The 14,595-nt window shown below is 42.9% G+C and overlaps 1 long non-coding RNA gene across 1 annotated transcript; it reads left to right on the forward strand.

Annotated features, from left to right (window-relative positions):
- The first annotated feature begins 4,812 nt into the window (after positions 1 to 4,812).
- On the forward strand, positions 4,813 to 5,987 carry LOC114541484. The gene is made up of 3 exons (XR_003689285.1): positions 4,813 to 4,863; positions 4,971 to 5,168; positions 5,516 to 5,987. It is a non-coding gene; the product is annotated as an uncharacterized LOC114541484 (long non-coding RNA).
- Positions 5,988 to 14,595: the final 8,608 nt, after the last annotated feature.

Consider the following 14,595-nt stretch of genomic DNA (forward strand, 5'->3'; position numbering starts at 1 on the left):
TAAACTGGTAGTCACTATACACACACCATCGGAGAAACTACAGCGGGACATCATTGCAAAGGATATGGATTTAAAGACAGTTATAGACAGCGCCCGCGCACTAGAACTCACACAACGGGAAGTCCGATTCATGAAAAACACATCAATGGACTCGGCGGAACCAGAGATCAACAGTTTGTCAGAACAACACTCTCAAGCAAAAGTTGACACCACAACAGCTAGACGAACTGAAGTTACTAAGGAAGCAACATCACGGAACAAATCGACAATTGAAGTATGCAAATACTGTGGCCAACAAACACCACATAAAGGAAAGTGCAAAGCCCGGGGAGCAACATGCAATAGTTGCAAGAAGAAAGGGCACTTCGCAGTGGTTTGTCAATCTAGATCATTTAAAAAAGTCAAGTCAGTAGAGCAACACCACAGTGAAAGCAGTGACGAAGACAACACACAAGCCTCCTACAAGTTTAACAAGGTAACATGGAAGCTAGATCAAGTTACAACGAACACGACACCACCACAGCAACCAGAGTACAACACCAAAGTCACCATAAGGGTACAAAACCAGCGACTTAGAGCCCAAGTGGACTCTGGAGCAGAAGTGAACATCATGAGTTACACCACATATGAAAACCTCACCAGAAAACCACCATTGCGAAAATCGAGTGCAAAATTGAAACCGTATCGATCTAAACCGCTGCCAGTTAAAGGATATTTCGGAACAACGATTCGAGCAAATAACCAGGAAGCAAACACCACTTTCTATGTGACAGAGAAGTCAACGGCCATGCCTATCCTCGGAAAATACACCGCTTTTGATCTGAACATTCTCAAGATAACCGTCTAGGAATTGCTCCAGGAACAGGAACAACCAACTAAGGCAACTGTAATAAAAACAGCTCAAAATGGTGGAAGAATATCAGTCAATTAACGGGCAGAAACAAATCTTCAAAGTTTTTTCATAAGTGACCCTGAAAGTCAAGCTACTGGTTTAAATGATCCCAATTGTAAAATCCTGAAGATATTTGCGTAGGCTTTTGCAATACCACTCACGCACATCTTTAATGAATCCTTCAAATCAAAGTGTTTCCCAATCACCTGGAAAGAATTTGGGGTTATACCAATCCCAAAGTGTGTAGCTTGTACTAGCGCTGAAAAATTACGCCCCATTGCACTAACAAGTGTAATTTCTAAGCTTCAAGAATCATATGTAGTTAAATGGATAAACGAGGATGTTGAAGGAAAAATTTCGAAAGCACAGTATGGAGGACAGCCTGGATCGTCTGCCGTTCTTGCCCTAATATACTTGGTCCATAAGTGGCAGAAGGCTCTGGATGCCCCTGGCTTCGTAATTAGGCTAATATTTCTAGACTTCCGCAAAGCTTATGATCTTATTGATCATAATATATTGCTTGAAAATTGTTCTAAGATTGGCATTCGACCAGCACTGATATCATGGCTTGCATCGTATTTGAGTGGTAGAAGTCAAGTTACGAAATTTGGAAACGAGTTATCTGAAAGATATACTATACATGGAGGTGTACCTCAAGGTAGCAAAATAGGACCTGTTGCATTTATTGTGCACTTAAATGGACTTCCCTCAGTATTGAAACAATCAGAAGTATCTGGTGAAGATTTTGAAGGTAATGAGGACGACGATGATGTATCAATATTTATGGACGATACCACAATCTCTGAAATCATAGATATAAAAAATCACACGTCAGGTAATGTCATTGGCAACGCTACAAGGAACATGAGCCAAGTTGCGAAGTTCACTAAGGAACAAAAAATGGAATTAAACTTGAAAAAGTGTAGAGAAATGCTCATCGATTTAAGAAGGAATAAAACTGTCATACCACCGGTGAAAATTGATAACCACACGATTGAAAGGGTTAGTACGTATAAATTATTGGGTCTTTGGATTGATGATGATATGAAGTGGAAGACAAATACAGAGAAGATAGTAAAAAAGGCTGCTAAACGACTATTCCTTCTTAAAGTATTAAAATCATATGGTGCAATTCCTGATGAATTAAAAAAATTTTACATCACAGTCATCAGACCAGTCCTGGAATATGGAGCTCAGGTATGGCATGGAGGGATTACTAAGGAACAGTGTAGAGATATTGAACGGATTCAAAAACGAGCATTGAGGATAATTTACAAGAATGATGATTATGATGAGAATCTTCATATTGCAGAAATAGAAAGTTTGGAGAGTCGGAGAGACCGCATGTGCATAGACCTAATTAAGGATATGTCGAATGTAGACCACAAACTGCATAAGTTACTTCCAAAGAGAATTGGAGAAATTAGAAAGAGGGAAACAAGACTAAATAGTCAAAAGTACTATAATTATAAGGCAAATACAGAACGATTTAAGAACAGCCCAATTACTTATGCAATCTTAAAGTATAATGAATTTTTATCTTAGGTGTAGTAATCTTCTTATAGTATATAGCTTTAATGTAGTCTTTTATTGTTATCATAGTTTAAATATAGACTTGTTATTGTAATGCACATAACAATTTAGCTGGTAGTAGCTACTAGAACTGTGTATTTTACCCAATAATAATAATAATAATAATAATAATAACAATAAACACAGCCATCAAACGCACAAGACATGTCATACCTACCTTAGAGGAACTAAGATACAAGTTAAACGAGGCCAAGCAATTCACCAAACTGGATATGAAACAAGGATACATGCAACTAGAGTTGAATCCAAATTCACGATATATAACAACATTTTACACCCATCGTGGACTCCGACGTTTCAAACGATTAAACTTTGGGACAAACTCGGCAGCAGAAATCTTCCATGAAGAGATATCACAACTGATGGTCGACATTCCCAATGTTGACAACCTGTATGACGACATCATCGTATACGGTAAGACACAGCAGCAGCACGACACAGCGCTCGCACAAGTTCTTCAAAGATTTGAAGATTGTGGACTAACGCTAGGATTGCCGAAATGCAAGTTTGATCAACCGGAAATCGAATTCTTTGGCATGAAATTCTCAGCAAAGGGCATGTCACCAACAGATGAAAAAGTCAAGGTTCTCATTGAGGCACCGCCACCAACTACAGTGGGAGAAGTGAGATCTTTCCTCGGGATCGCAAATTACAGTGCAAGCTTCATACAGCATTATTCAGAAAATACAGCACCATTGCGAGAGATGACGAAGAAGAACGCCCGGTTCGAATGGACAGATAAGTGCCAGGAAGCTTTCGATACTCTAAAGAAAGCAATGGTCAGCCCCCAAGTCATGGCCTGCTATGATCCGACCCGATCAACGCAACTTATCCTAGACGCATCCAAATACGGCCTAGCGAGCATGCTAACCCAATTCGACACGGAGACGGGCAGACACAAAGTGGTGCGATACGACAGTCGTTCTACCACAAAGCAAGAATCGCGCTATGCACAAATCGAGCTAGAAAGTGCAGCCGTCGAATTTGCAATCAAAAGAAACCACATGTACCTCTACGGACTTCCCCACTTTATAGTCATAACTGACCACAAACCACTGCTGCCACTCTACAACAGATACCGCGCTGAGATGCCTCCAAGAATACACTGACACAAGCTTAACCTACAAGGCTACAACTTCAAACTAAGGCATGAACCAGGAAAGGATAACCCCACCGACTACATGTCCAGACACCCACCCCAAAGTCCAATGACATACCAGCAAACGGAACATCAAAAAGCAAAATTAGTTGATGCACACGTGAATGCGAGTTATCCGTAGCCCAGGGAATAATATTGCAAGGCAGGAAGCTGGTGGTGCCTCAGAGCATATAGAGCCACACCCCATCCAATGACACAACAGTCACCTGCACCACTAGTGTTCAATGGCAGAAGGTACAAAACAAGACTGCCCACAACAACCAACAAAACCATACTAGTCTATGACAAGAAGGTGAGACGGAATGACAAAATCAGCAAAGAAAGGATGAAAAAAAGGGCGGACAGCAAGCAACACGTCCGAACGAGTGAGATTAAGGTGGGCGACAAGGTACTTTGTCGACAGCAAAGAGCAAACAAGCACACGCCAGCTTACAGCAACGAAATATTGAGAGTGATTAAAAGAAAAGGAAGTATGGTGGTAGCAAAAGGGGAAACAAAGATTATAACCAGACATGTTACATTTTTCAAGAGGCTACCGAATGACCTAGACACAGACACCCCAACGTCCACACCTACACCAGATCAAACAGAACCAGCTGGGATGGAAGAGATGACACCACCACCTACTCCACCCGCACCAGAACAAGAAGAGAACGAAGAGCTGCAGCAAAGAAATGATCAACCAATAGCAGAGGACCCAGAGGGAAGAGCAAGAGCAGCACACCAAGCAAATGAGGGTGATCGACCGTCGAGAGAAAAGAGACCACCAGCCCGCTTTAGGGATGAAAACTTTGAATATCATAGCGGAAGCAAAGACTTCACAATATAATACATAAGGAACTCTAAATAGTAATAGAAAAAGAGATTGATATGGTTGAGTTTTAAAAATAGTTTACGTTACGTTGTTGACTCTAGAGGAAAGGAGGAATGTAGCATCTGGTTGAGGCCCTATGGGTCGTACGTAATGTAAATAGATTATACCGTATCGGCGGGAAATGAACAACAATGGCCGAGCTCTAATCTAGACAGTTCATACATGTATGTACATTTTCACTCCCAAGTAATAACAGGCAGATTTAGAATTTGTACTAAATAATTATTTTCCGGACCATGCAGAATTATAATACTCCAGTGAATAATTTTAATACTTCTGTTAAGGATTCGTACTACTCGACGGAATGGAGCAGCAGTTTTAAAACTATAGAAGAAGCACCTGCAGGTGAAGATCTTCTATTTATTAATTTCCAGTTATACTTTTATTTCATTGTTCTCTGCACCGCAGATTAACGTGCGAGCCAGATAAAGATTCTTCAATTATTTTTGTAGTTTCTTTGAAAAGTAACAATTCTAAACAATCCGACGAAGACAAAACGCGCATGGGTCTTCTTATACCGCTGATTATTCTGGCTTTATATTTTCTGGTTTCACTTGGTGTTATTGTGTACCAACGTCGTCTTCTTCAAAATAAAGATGTGAATCATGGATATGGAACCTCAAAACAGACAAACGAAATAAAAGAGTTTGGTAAGTTTAAAATTCACGAAGTGGTAAACTAAGTTGCCATTTGCTTGGGTTACTTCAGCATAATGATTAAGTAAGTTTAGAGATTAAGAAAAAAATATTTGTTTGTTACCATGCAGGGAAATATAAGTTAAGGAAAGTTTGGTAAAGAAAAGTTTGAAAAATTCACTTGTTGTCGTTACATTCGTAGCTACTTTTTTACACTTTCCTACACTCGTGCATCAATATATAGGCAATGGAAAAGTAATAGGGGGTTATAGATGGAGTATAAACGTGTAAAACTTAAAAAAAACTTCTTGTATAAGTTATTTCTAAATTCTCATGTAACTGCATAGATTTTATTTTAAAAGATCCGAGAACAAACAAAGGAGCAAAATATGATCACAGAACTCAAAATGATGAGACTGTTTACGAGACTCCAGATGATGTTATTGAAGAAATTGAGCGAAATGAGGGTGCACGTGGAACTGAAAAAGGACAAGAATCATCGAACTACATGTCGTTACAAGATAAAAAAGAACCAGCAAACGTTTATCAGGCATTGCAACCCCCCGTCACCAATGATAATCAACGTCATACTAAGGGGGGTGGTCAGTCAGTGGAATATCAAAATCCTGCATTCAGTGCAGATTTCAGTGGTGAATAGTCATTCGTGAGAAAAATTCTACAAGTATTATAATATACACATAGTCATACATGCATTGGCATTGTTCCTTAACGCCAATACACAAGAATAACTCAAGACACAAGTATAATCTCTAATATAATATAAGTCTGCTTCGAATGCAATTCGTATTTTCATTCACCAAAACATGAACAACAACGAATCCAGGAAAACGCGTGAAAGCGCCGGAAGTGAGTCTAACATGCAATACTAATTATCTACTTCATGTAACATGCCACAAAGGTGTGGCGTGGTTTCTTTCTTTTATCTTCTTTATGCTAATGTTAATAATGTGAATATAACTAGAACAGTAACGTTAACAATGTTCATACCCAAAGTATGTGGGAGGGTTTCTTTTACGGGAGGGTCTCATGGGCAAACTCGGTGGACTTGCTTGCAAAACGGCGGGGACCCCTGGTGGACTGGGAGGTACGGGTTCGGCAGGACCTGTGTCTTCATCATCGCTATCATCGGACTCTGTGAAACGTTTGGGAGGAGGCTGGTCGACCCCATCAGACACACGGAAACATTCATCGATTCGAACCTTATACGAGGCTGCGCGCAGCTGTGTGTCGGTGCATTTTTGAACAAAACACCAGGGGAGCTTGATTGATACAACAATATATCGGTTGCGAGCTTTGGTTTTGTCTCTGTCGGTGGACAGGTAAACGAGATCGCCAACTTGTATGCTTTGTGACTTGCGACGTGTGTGGGCATTTCTTGAACCTTTGGACTGTTCACTATAGGGATGGTTCTTAATACGATCGTGGTGTTGCTTCGCGATAACCTCCGTGTCTTTAATTGGAATTTGAGCATTCGAGAACTGATCTCTGTGAGTCCAGAGCTCATGTGCAGATACACCGTTCCGGCGGAGACGGGAATTTAGTCTGGTAATCACAAGGGCAAGCTCAACTGGGGTGACTGGGCTTCCGTCTGGGTTTCTGCGACGTAGTTCTTCTTCAAGTTCCGCAATAGCTTTTTCGGCGACGGGGTTTTTGTTAACATTTTTAATTCTGCCAATCTCTAACGTGACACCTATTTGTTTCAGAGTCAAGTCATTCTGTAATCCGATAAAACCGGGAGCGGGATCAACCCGGACAGTAGCGGGTGGTCCGTCAGGTGAACGGAGAGCAGCAACTAAGGTGGATAAACTGTCCCGAAGTGTTGTGCTCTTCTCATTGGGAATGATGGTGGCTGACGTAAACGACGTTGTAGTTTCCCGTAGTACAAGAATATTTTGTCTGCTTCTGCGCAGCACATCTGCCGCAAATGAAACTCCAACCACGCTGGGTGGGTCACTGGTGCTGTGTTGTAAAAGTGGTTGTGGGAGATGTCGGAGTGAGGCGCAAGTGTGACATGTATTGGAGATGCGTTCGATAGCTTTTGTCAAATCGAGAGCATAGAAGTGTCGCTTCATGGCAAGACTAAGTTGGTGGGGAGTAGGATGGTCGAGTCGCAGATGGAGAGCAGTTACGAGTCCGTGAAGGGCACTTCTCGGAACAATGATTAATACAGTGCTTGGGGATAAGGGATCTGTGTGGGGTACAACGAGGAGGCCGTCTTTGGCGATGGAAGCAACGTTTAAATACTTCTTGACATGTTTGTAGTCTTCTTTGAGGGACGTGTTCCTTGCTTTAAGTGGGCATGTGTCCGACGAAGATCAGGACACACGGCTTGAATTGTGTTCCAGGCAGATCTGGTAGTGAAAAGAAGATTGGACAAGTCCCGTATGTCTTGAACCGAGGTGGAGCGAATGACAGAATCTTCAGTAACAGCGATGAAGGTACAAACTTGACAGCGCGGCTCAGTGCACTCGGCAGCATTGCGGCTGGAGAAATCGGAGGGGATGTTGGCCGATCCTGCAAGGTGTTGAACAAAGACTCCATATCGACTGACAATAGAGAGAAAAGATGTTACACGGGGGCTTGCAGAAAACTCTCCACGGCATAATTTCTCGATCGCCTGTACACATGGTTTGCTGTCCGTTAATAAACAGGTTTGCTGGGTCGACTGGATTATATAGGGACTGAAATGTTTGATGGCAGTGGCGATGCAGAGTGCCTCTACTTCACATGGCAACCAGGTAACCTGGTGCTTTCGAAGCTTAGCACTGAAGAAACCTGCAAGGTGGATCTTGTTGTCACGGTTGATGTACAAGGTGGCACCCATACCGTATTTACTGACGGATCCATCTGTGACAATCCACAGCTGGTCTGATGGCCGAGGCAGAGTGATCGACTTGTGTTCAGCAAGAGACTTTTGGGCCAGATGGAACTGCTCCAACAATGTGTCTGTCCATTTTATCTTGGTGCAGGATTCCTGACCTGCACTGACCTGTTCCAGTGGTGCGAGAAGTTGAGAACACCTTGGTAGCACACGACTGAGGGCTTTATAGGCTCCAAGAAAGGATCGAAAGCTGCGCACTGTCTCTGGTGGGGGGCAGGAAGATAATGTAGCAATACGATGTGGGCTTGCTGTTAAGGAACCTTGGGTCCATATCCATCCAAGAACAGTAGTGGAGCGAGGACAAATTATGGTTTTAGATGGAGAAAGGTGTAGGTTACACTTCGCAAGGGAATCCAGGATACGTTGCCAGTTCTGAAGAAGTTCCTCGGGTGTGTCTGCTCCACAATACAGGTCATCAGCCAATTTTGTGGCTATCCCGTCCTGTAGACAATCACCAAGGACTCGGCACATCAGCTCTTCTAAGGTAGTCTCTGAGCCAGGCATGCCCATGGCACAGCGGGTGTATGCTCGGATGCCTCGGAATGGTGTGGCTACCCCACAGTACTTGATCGATTCTTTTGCTAATGGGATCTGGTAAAATGCGCTAGTTAAATCAGTGACGATTAGGTACTTCCATTGAGCAATAGTGCGTAAGGTGGTATCGACATCTGGCATGAGCGATGGTTGAGGCTTGCTGTACCTGGCAACATCAGCAAAGGCTGTGACCAACCGATGACCTCCAGAAGGCTTAGCGACCAAGAACGATGGATTGAGGTATTCTATTGTGACGCCAATGTCCTCTGGGCGTTGGAATACTCCTTGGCGTTCAAGCTCATCAAATTTATCTTGGAGTTCAAGAAGCTTGTTTCGAGAGTATTGGGGTAATCGACCCTTGCGTTGAGGGGGTTGGACTGGACCCATGTTGACAGTAGCTTGGAAAGGGCCAACAGCTCCATTGTATCCGGTGAGGGCGGGGTCGAATACGGTATCATACTTCTGTAGGGCTTTTTTGAACTCGGTACGAATGTGGACAGGTAAAATATTGTCAGGATCCAATTGAACAGTGGAAGAGTGGGCAGCTAAAGTAGGTGTTGTGACAACATTGGAGGGAACTGACTGTGTGGTAGTGTCTCTGGTGTTTGGGTGTGAAGTTCCTGGCAGAAATGCTCATTCCGAGCAATTGTTGTGGCTTGTTGGTGGCTCAGGATACGCACCTGACCAGCTACAGCTTGGACAATGTGTGGAGGGGGCCAGTCACGACACCTCTTGGAACAATCGGGACGAGGTTCGATTGCAAGGGTGGCATCAGGTTGGATTCAGTTGGTAAGTCTACCTCTAGGTAGTCTCCTGGCCAAACAACTGTTAATGTTGGTGGGGCACGTAAAACTTGGGCTTGCGTCCTCCTGATGTGATTTGGGGAGGCCTCCGGTGCTTCATCACCGTAGTAAGAAACATGAGCTCCCTGAATGGATATTTGCTGTTTGGCAGGTCGAACAGAAATGTCATTGACTGACATGAATGGTGTTCCTGCCATGTCAACGTCAGTTCGTCTACTACAGAGCATCAAGCAGGAGGTTTACATGGTTGTGGTGTAAGGTAAGGTGGGCCTCTCCAATGACTGTTAGGGGGGTAATGCCATCGGCCTGTAGGGCAGACTGTCTTGTCTTGGATATTGTTGCCCCAATTTTCTTGATAACAGATGTTTTGATCATGCTTGTCTCCGCTCCGGTGTCGAGGGTAAGCTGTAATGCGTGGTGTTGGTAGAACACGTTTAGTTGAGGAGATCGTTTGGTGTGGACACGTCGGCCGGTGGACGTTACTCGGTGGCTGTGGGTTGCAAGCTTGGGTAAGACAGGCTCTTCTGGCTCAGAATCAGAGGAGGCTATGTTTGGGTTGTCTGCCATTATTTGTCGAGCGCGAGTTAAATACTGGCGATCTTCTGCCGGAAGGAAAGGGCATCGACTGAGGTAATGGTGGGACTGTGCTCGATTTGCTTGTTTACATAGGGGGCATGACTTAGCTCTTGAGGTCATACCTTTAGACTTTGAGGTTGTTAAGGACTGTGCGTTTGCAGTACGAGGTTTGGGGGGTTGGCGAAATGCAGTACGTAACACCTTGGCTTCATTGGTGGTATGTATTTCATCAAGTAAAGAGTCGAGGGCTTACGATATCTCCGGTTTCAAACTGGCTAATGTTTGGGATCGAAGCTCTGTGCCATAGCGCTGTTTGACTAGCACAGGTAGGTCAGGGTGGACTAAACGTAACCATGTAATTACAATAAAATTTTCCAGGGTGGGTGTGACTTCCTCATCAGTAGTGGTATCTGCACCATGGTGACGGATAGTGTCCCTCGCTTTAAGTAAGTTATCTTCAATAAAACTTACCAGTCGTTGGTAAAGATCCTCGGGACGTTCTCCGGCTTCCAGGTGTATATTGCTGACATCGAGGAAACGTGCGCCTGTTGATTGGAAACCAAAGTGGGCGCGAATGGCTTGCCAAATAGACTGCATGGACGTGGAATTTTTAACGATAGTATTACGGGATATAACTGGACAAAAGTTAGCGATTTGCCCCAACATCAGCTCTAGATGTGTTAACTTTTGGGCAGCTGTACGACGACTGGCTTGTGGTACGTCTTCGCCGTCGTCGGTAAATCCTCGAGTTGGGTTAGTGCTAGATTTACGCTGCCATGTTGATTCTTCGAGCAGAAGGTTGGCAAAATTCGAGTCGAGTGACAAAATATATTGAAGATTCTGACGCCACGATTCGAATGAGGTAATGGTTTCTTGTTTGGTTAAGGCCCACTGTTTAGGTGCTCGATTACTTGCCATTCTAGCAGACGAGAAATTAACTTTTCACAGTCTATATAAGCTGGCGTGTCTTCACTAACTTTGAGTAGGAGTACTCTTGTTGGTCTGATATTATGAAGTTTCGCTTCGTCGAAATTTCTTTTATTAATAATAAGATAAGCCATAGAACGCTGCCACCACGCCAATACACAAGAATAACTCAAGACACAAGTATAATCTCTAATATAATATATATAACTTGCAATCCTGACTCTGAACATCGTCTCCGAACTCGCACAAACATTTATTTACGGTTCAACTACATAACAAACATATTACATAAGTGAGTACAATTACAGTGTATGACTAACAAATTACAAACGTTTACTTACAGACTTTAGTGTCCAGAGAAGGATAGATAAATAGATATTTCAATTACAAAGAGGTAGATGTTTCGATCGGTAGATAACTGATGTTAGCCAGAAGCTGTTCGAAGTCTAAAGTCTACTGAAACCTTTCGCAATAACAAGTCTATTTCAACAACTAATTTGAATAAATAACCTAGTACTAATTCATGCATGTCTAATAACCAATAAAAATTTCTAAAGCTAAATTAATCATTTGAAATCTACAATATAAGGCCCTGTTCATATGAGCCGGGCTGGCCCGCTTTGCCGGGCTGACTCGCAAGAGGCGAGATCCCGCTTCCTAAGTTGTTTCTATATGTTTTTGAAATTTGATTCACATGGAAAGCGGGCCAGCCCGCTTTGGCGAGATCTCGCTTGAGCGAGGCGAGATCTCGGCAAAACGGGCTCATATGAACGCACTAGGCGGGCTAGCCCGGTAAACCGGGCTGAAAATCGTCGATCGCTTTCTCTACAAATATACCTTCATAGCATAATTTCGCCATTTTATATGTATTTGCAAACCAAAAGAACACAGTACATTTCAAAAATTAACGAAATATATCTGCCCCAAACCGTTGTAATCGATGCAAGCAACATTTTTCGATTTGTGAAGCATCAACAAATTATATAACGCTACCGGGCTAGCCCGCCTCATGTGAATAAGAAAATAAACTAGCCCGGCAAAGCGAGTCAGCCCGGTAAAGCGGGCCAGCCCGGCTCATATGAACAGGGCCTAAGTCTGCTTCGAATGCAATTCGTATTTTCATTCACCAAAACATGAACAACAACGAACCCAGGAAAACGCGCGAAAGCGCCGGAAGTGAGTCTAACATGCAATACTAATTATCTACTTCATGTAACATGCCACAAAGGTGTGGCGTAACAGTACGCACATATAAACAAATTCTCCTAACATAATTTCAGTAATGTAGCTACACTATATTTGTCGGGCAGATTTAATTTTGACTGTGTATACAATGAACAAAAGGGAATTTCGTTTTAGCCAATCAGCAAAATGGTTTACATTTTCAGTAACCCAATCAGAATGTATCAACTTTGATAAGAAGTACATTCGCAGAGCTAAAGATATATATGTGGGGAAATATTCTGGTAGTCTTTTAGCGCCGCAAAATTTGCCATGTGAGTGAATTTACATAATATTCGTTTTCAAAATTTGATGCATCGCGAATAGTCGATGCAAGAGCTTCCCGCGGATATACGACATCGCTAGTACGTATTTTGCATTCAATGGAATGAATGAAAATATTATAAGGTTAAATCTAGCTCGTGATTTTTTATCATGAGATAAATATATGTGATCAATATTAAATTTGCAAGGGATCGTATTTATCTGTGTATTCAATATTCGAATATATAAAACACATTTTCAATATTTTCAATTACGGTATTAAGATTGATGAATAAGATTGTTTATTTTTCTTCAGATAACATAATACAGGCATAAAACTAAAAAGCAAGACTCGAAAACGTTAAAGCACCGGGATCAAGGTTATAGAAGCTATATTTGCTAGTACGTTCATCGTGCACCTGTGACGCGCGATCAAAATGATTGCGTAATTAATGCATGTCGCAATACATATAGCTAATCATGTAAATAGAATTTGCTAGAGGAACATGATGATTAAGTGATTATGATACGTAATTGACGGAATGTAATATAAGAAAGAAATTGATATAAATAAATCAGACTGGGGCTGGAAGCCGTGCTGTGACTGTGTCTTGCAGGATCTTAGGCGTACGCTACAAATTTGGTGCTCAGTGGTGGGATTTCGATACACCTATAAAAATACTTCAGCAATTCTCCCTGGGAAATTCGAAAGTTGAGATATCGTGGGTTGGCTGAGAGAGTTCGACGTTTGCGCCGAAGCAAATGGCTGGAAAACGGAGGATAAGATAAAGAAACTCCCAGCATTTCTGCGAGGACAGGCAGCTAGTCATTTTTACGCCATCCCAGAAGATGACCGCAAAACCTACGCGGACGCTTCCAAAACATTGAAAGAAGCACTCTGCCCACAAGCCAGCCGAGAAAATTACTTCGCCGAATTCGAAGCACGGATGTTACGATCTGGCGAAGATCCGTCCGTCTTTAGGTGGGAATTGGAGCAAATCCTTCTGAAAGCTCAACCCAATATCGAAGACGCCGCAAAAACGGCACTTTTGACGAGGCAGTTTATGAGAGGCTTGCCAAAACAAATGAAAATCAAACTTTTAGAGTACGATCCGGTGCCTGATCTCCCAAAAATGTTGTCCTTTGTGCAACGATATAGAGCTGTCAAAGACTATACATCAGATATACACGACTCTGCATCTGCGAGATCGACTGACGAAAGCAATTGCAAGGCATGTAGCACGAGCCAGTCGTCCGAGTTGACTTGTATCTCTAGTCTCTGACATGGCGGTCAAACAGCAGCAGATGGAGGACAACGTTAATCGCCTAGGCCGGTTCGAGCAGAACCAAGTCAACCAACAAGCTCGTCGTTCTCAACTGCCGCATGTTACGCGACGCGTTGCTACAGGGTCATGTTATTCCTGCGGGGAAAGAGGACATTTTGCCAAAAATTGCGTGAATGGTAGCCCTCGGTCTTGGTCCCAACGGCAAAGTCCAGTTAGCGGGAAGCAATGTTGCGAATGCAAGGGTTATGGACACTTTGCAAGAGACTGAGGAAACCATTTAAACGGGCAAGGGGCGGTGTAGAAGTCAACGCGCTCATAGATACTGGCTCAATGCGAACATTTATTAGCGATAATATTCAGAAAATAATTGATATGGATTGTAAGAATTTGGACACCTCGGTGTCAGAACGTTGCAAATCTATAACAGGAGGTAGTTTACAAATATTAGGTCGCATTCCAATAGGTGTTACTTCTTGCAAGAGTACAAACAAGAGAACTTACGTAGGAAATTCTTTAGTTTGCACGAATATCAGTTACGATTGTGTGCTAGGATGGGACTTCCTGGTCAATAATAATTTAGATTTACGTGGGGAATCTTTTAAGGGGACTAGGTCGGACTAATAGTCCCCCGATTCGGCATCGTCCACGCCGTTTACCCTACGCGCATCGGAAGGAAGCCGAGTGTTGTTGGTTAACCAAACAAGAAACCATTACCTCATTCGAATCGTGGCGTCAGAATCTTCAATATATTTTGTCACTCGACTCGAATTTTGCCAACCTTCTGCTCGAAGAATCAACATGGCAGCGTAAATCTAGCACTAACCCAACTCGAGGATTTACCGACGACGGCGAAGACGTACCACAAGCCAGTCGTCGTACAGCTGCCCAAAAGTTAACACATCTAGAGCTGATGTTGGGGCAAATCGCTA

The sequence above is a fragment of the Dendronephthya gigantea genome, unplaced genomic scaffold (assembly GCF_004324835.1).
Source record: "Dendronephthya gigantea isolate DGI-Jeju-01 unplaced genomic scaffold, DenGig_1.0 000294F, whole genome shotgun sequence".
Taxonomy (NCBI): Eukaryota; Metazoa; Cnidaria; class Anthozoa; order Malacalcyonacea; family Nephtheidae; genus Dendronephthya; species Dendronephthya gigantea.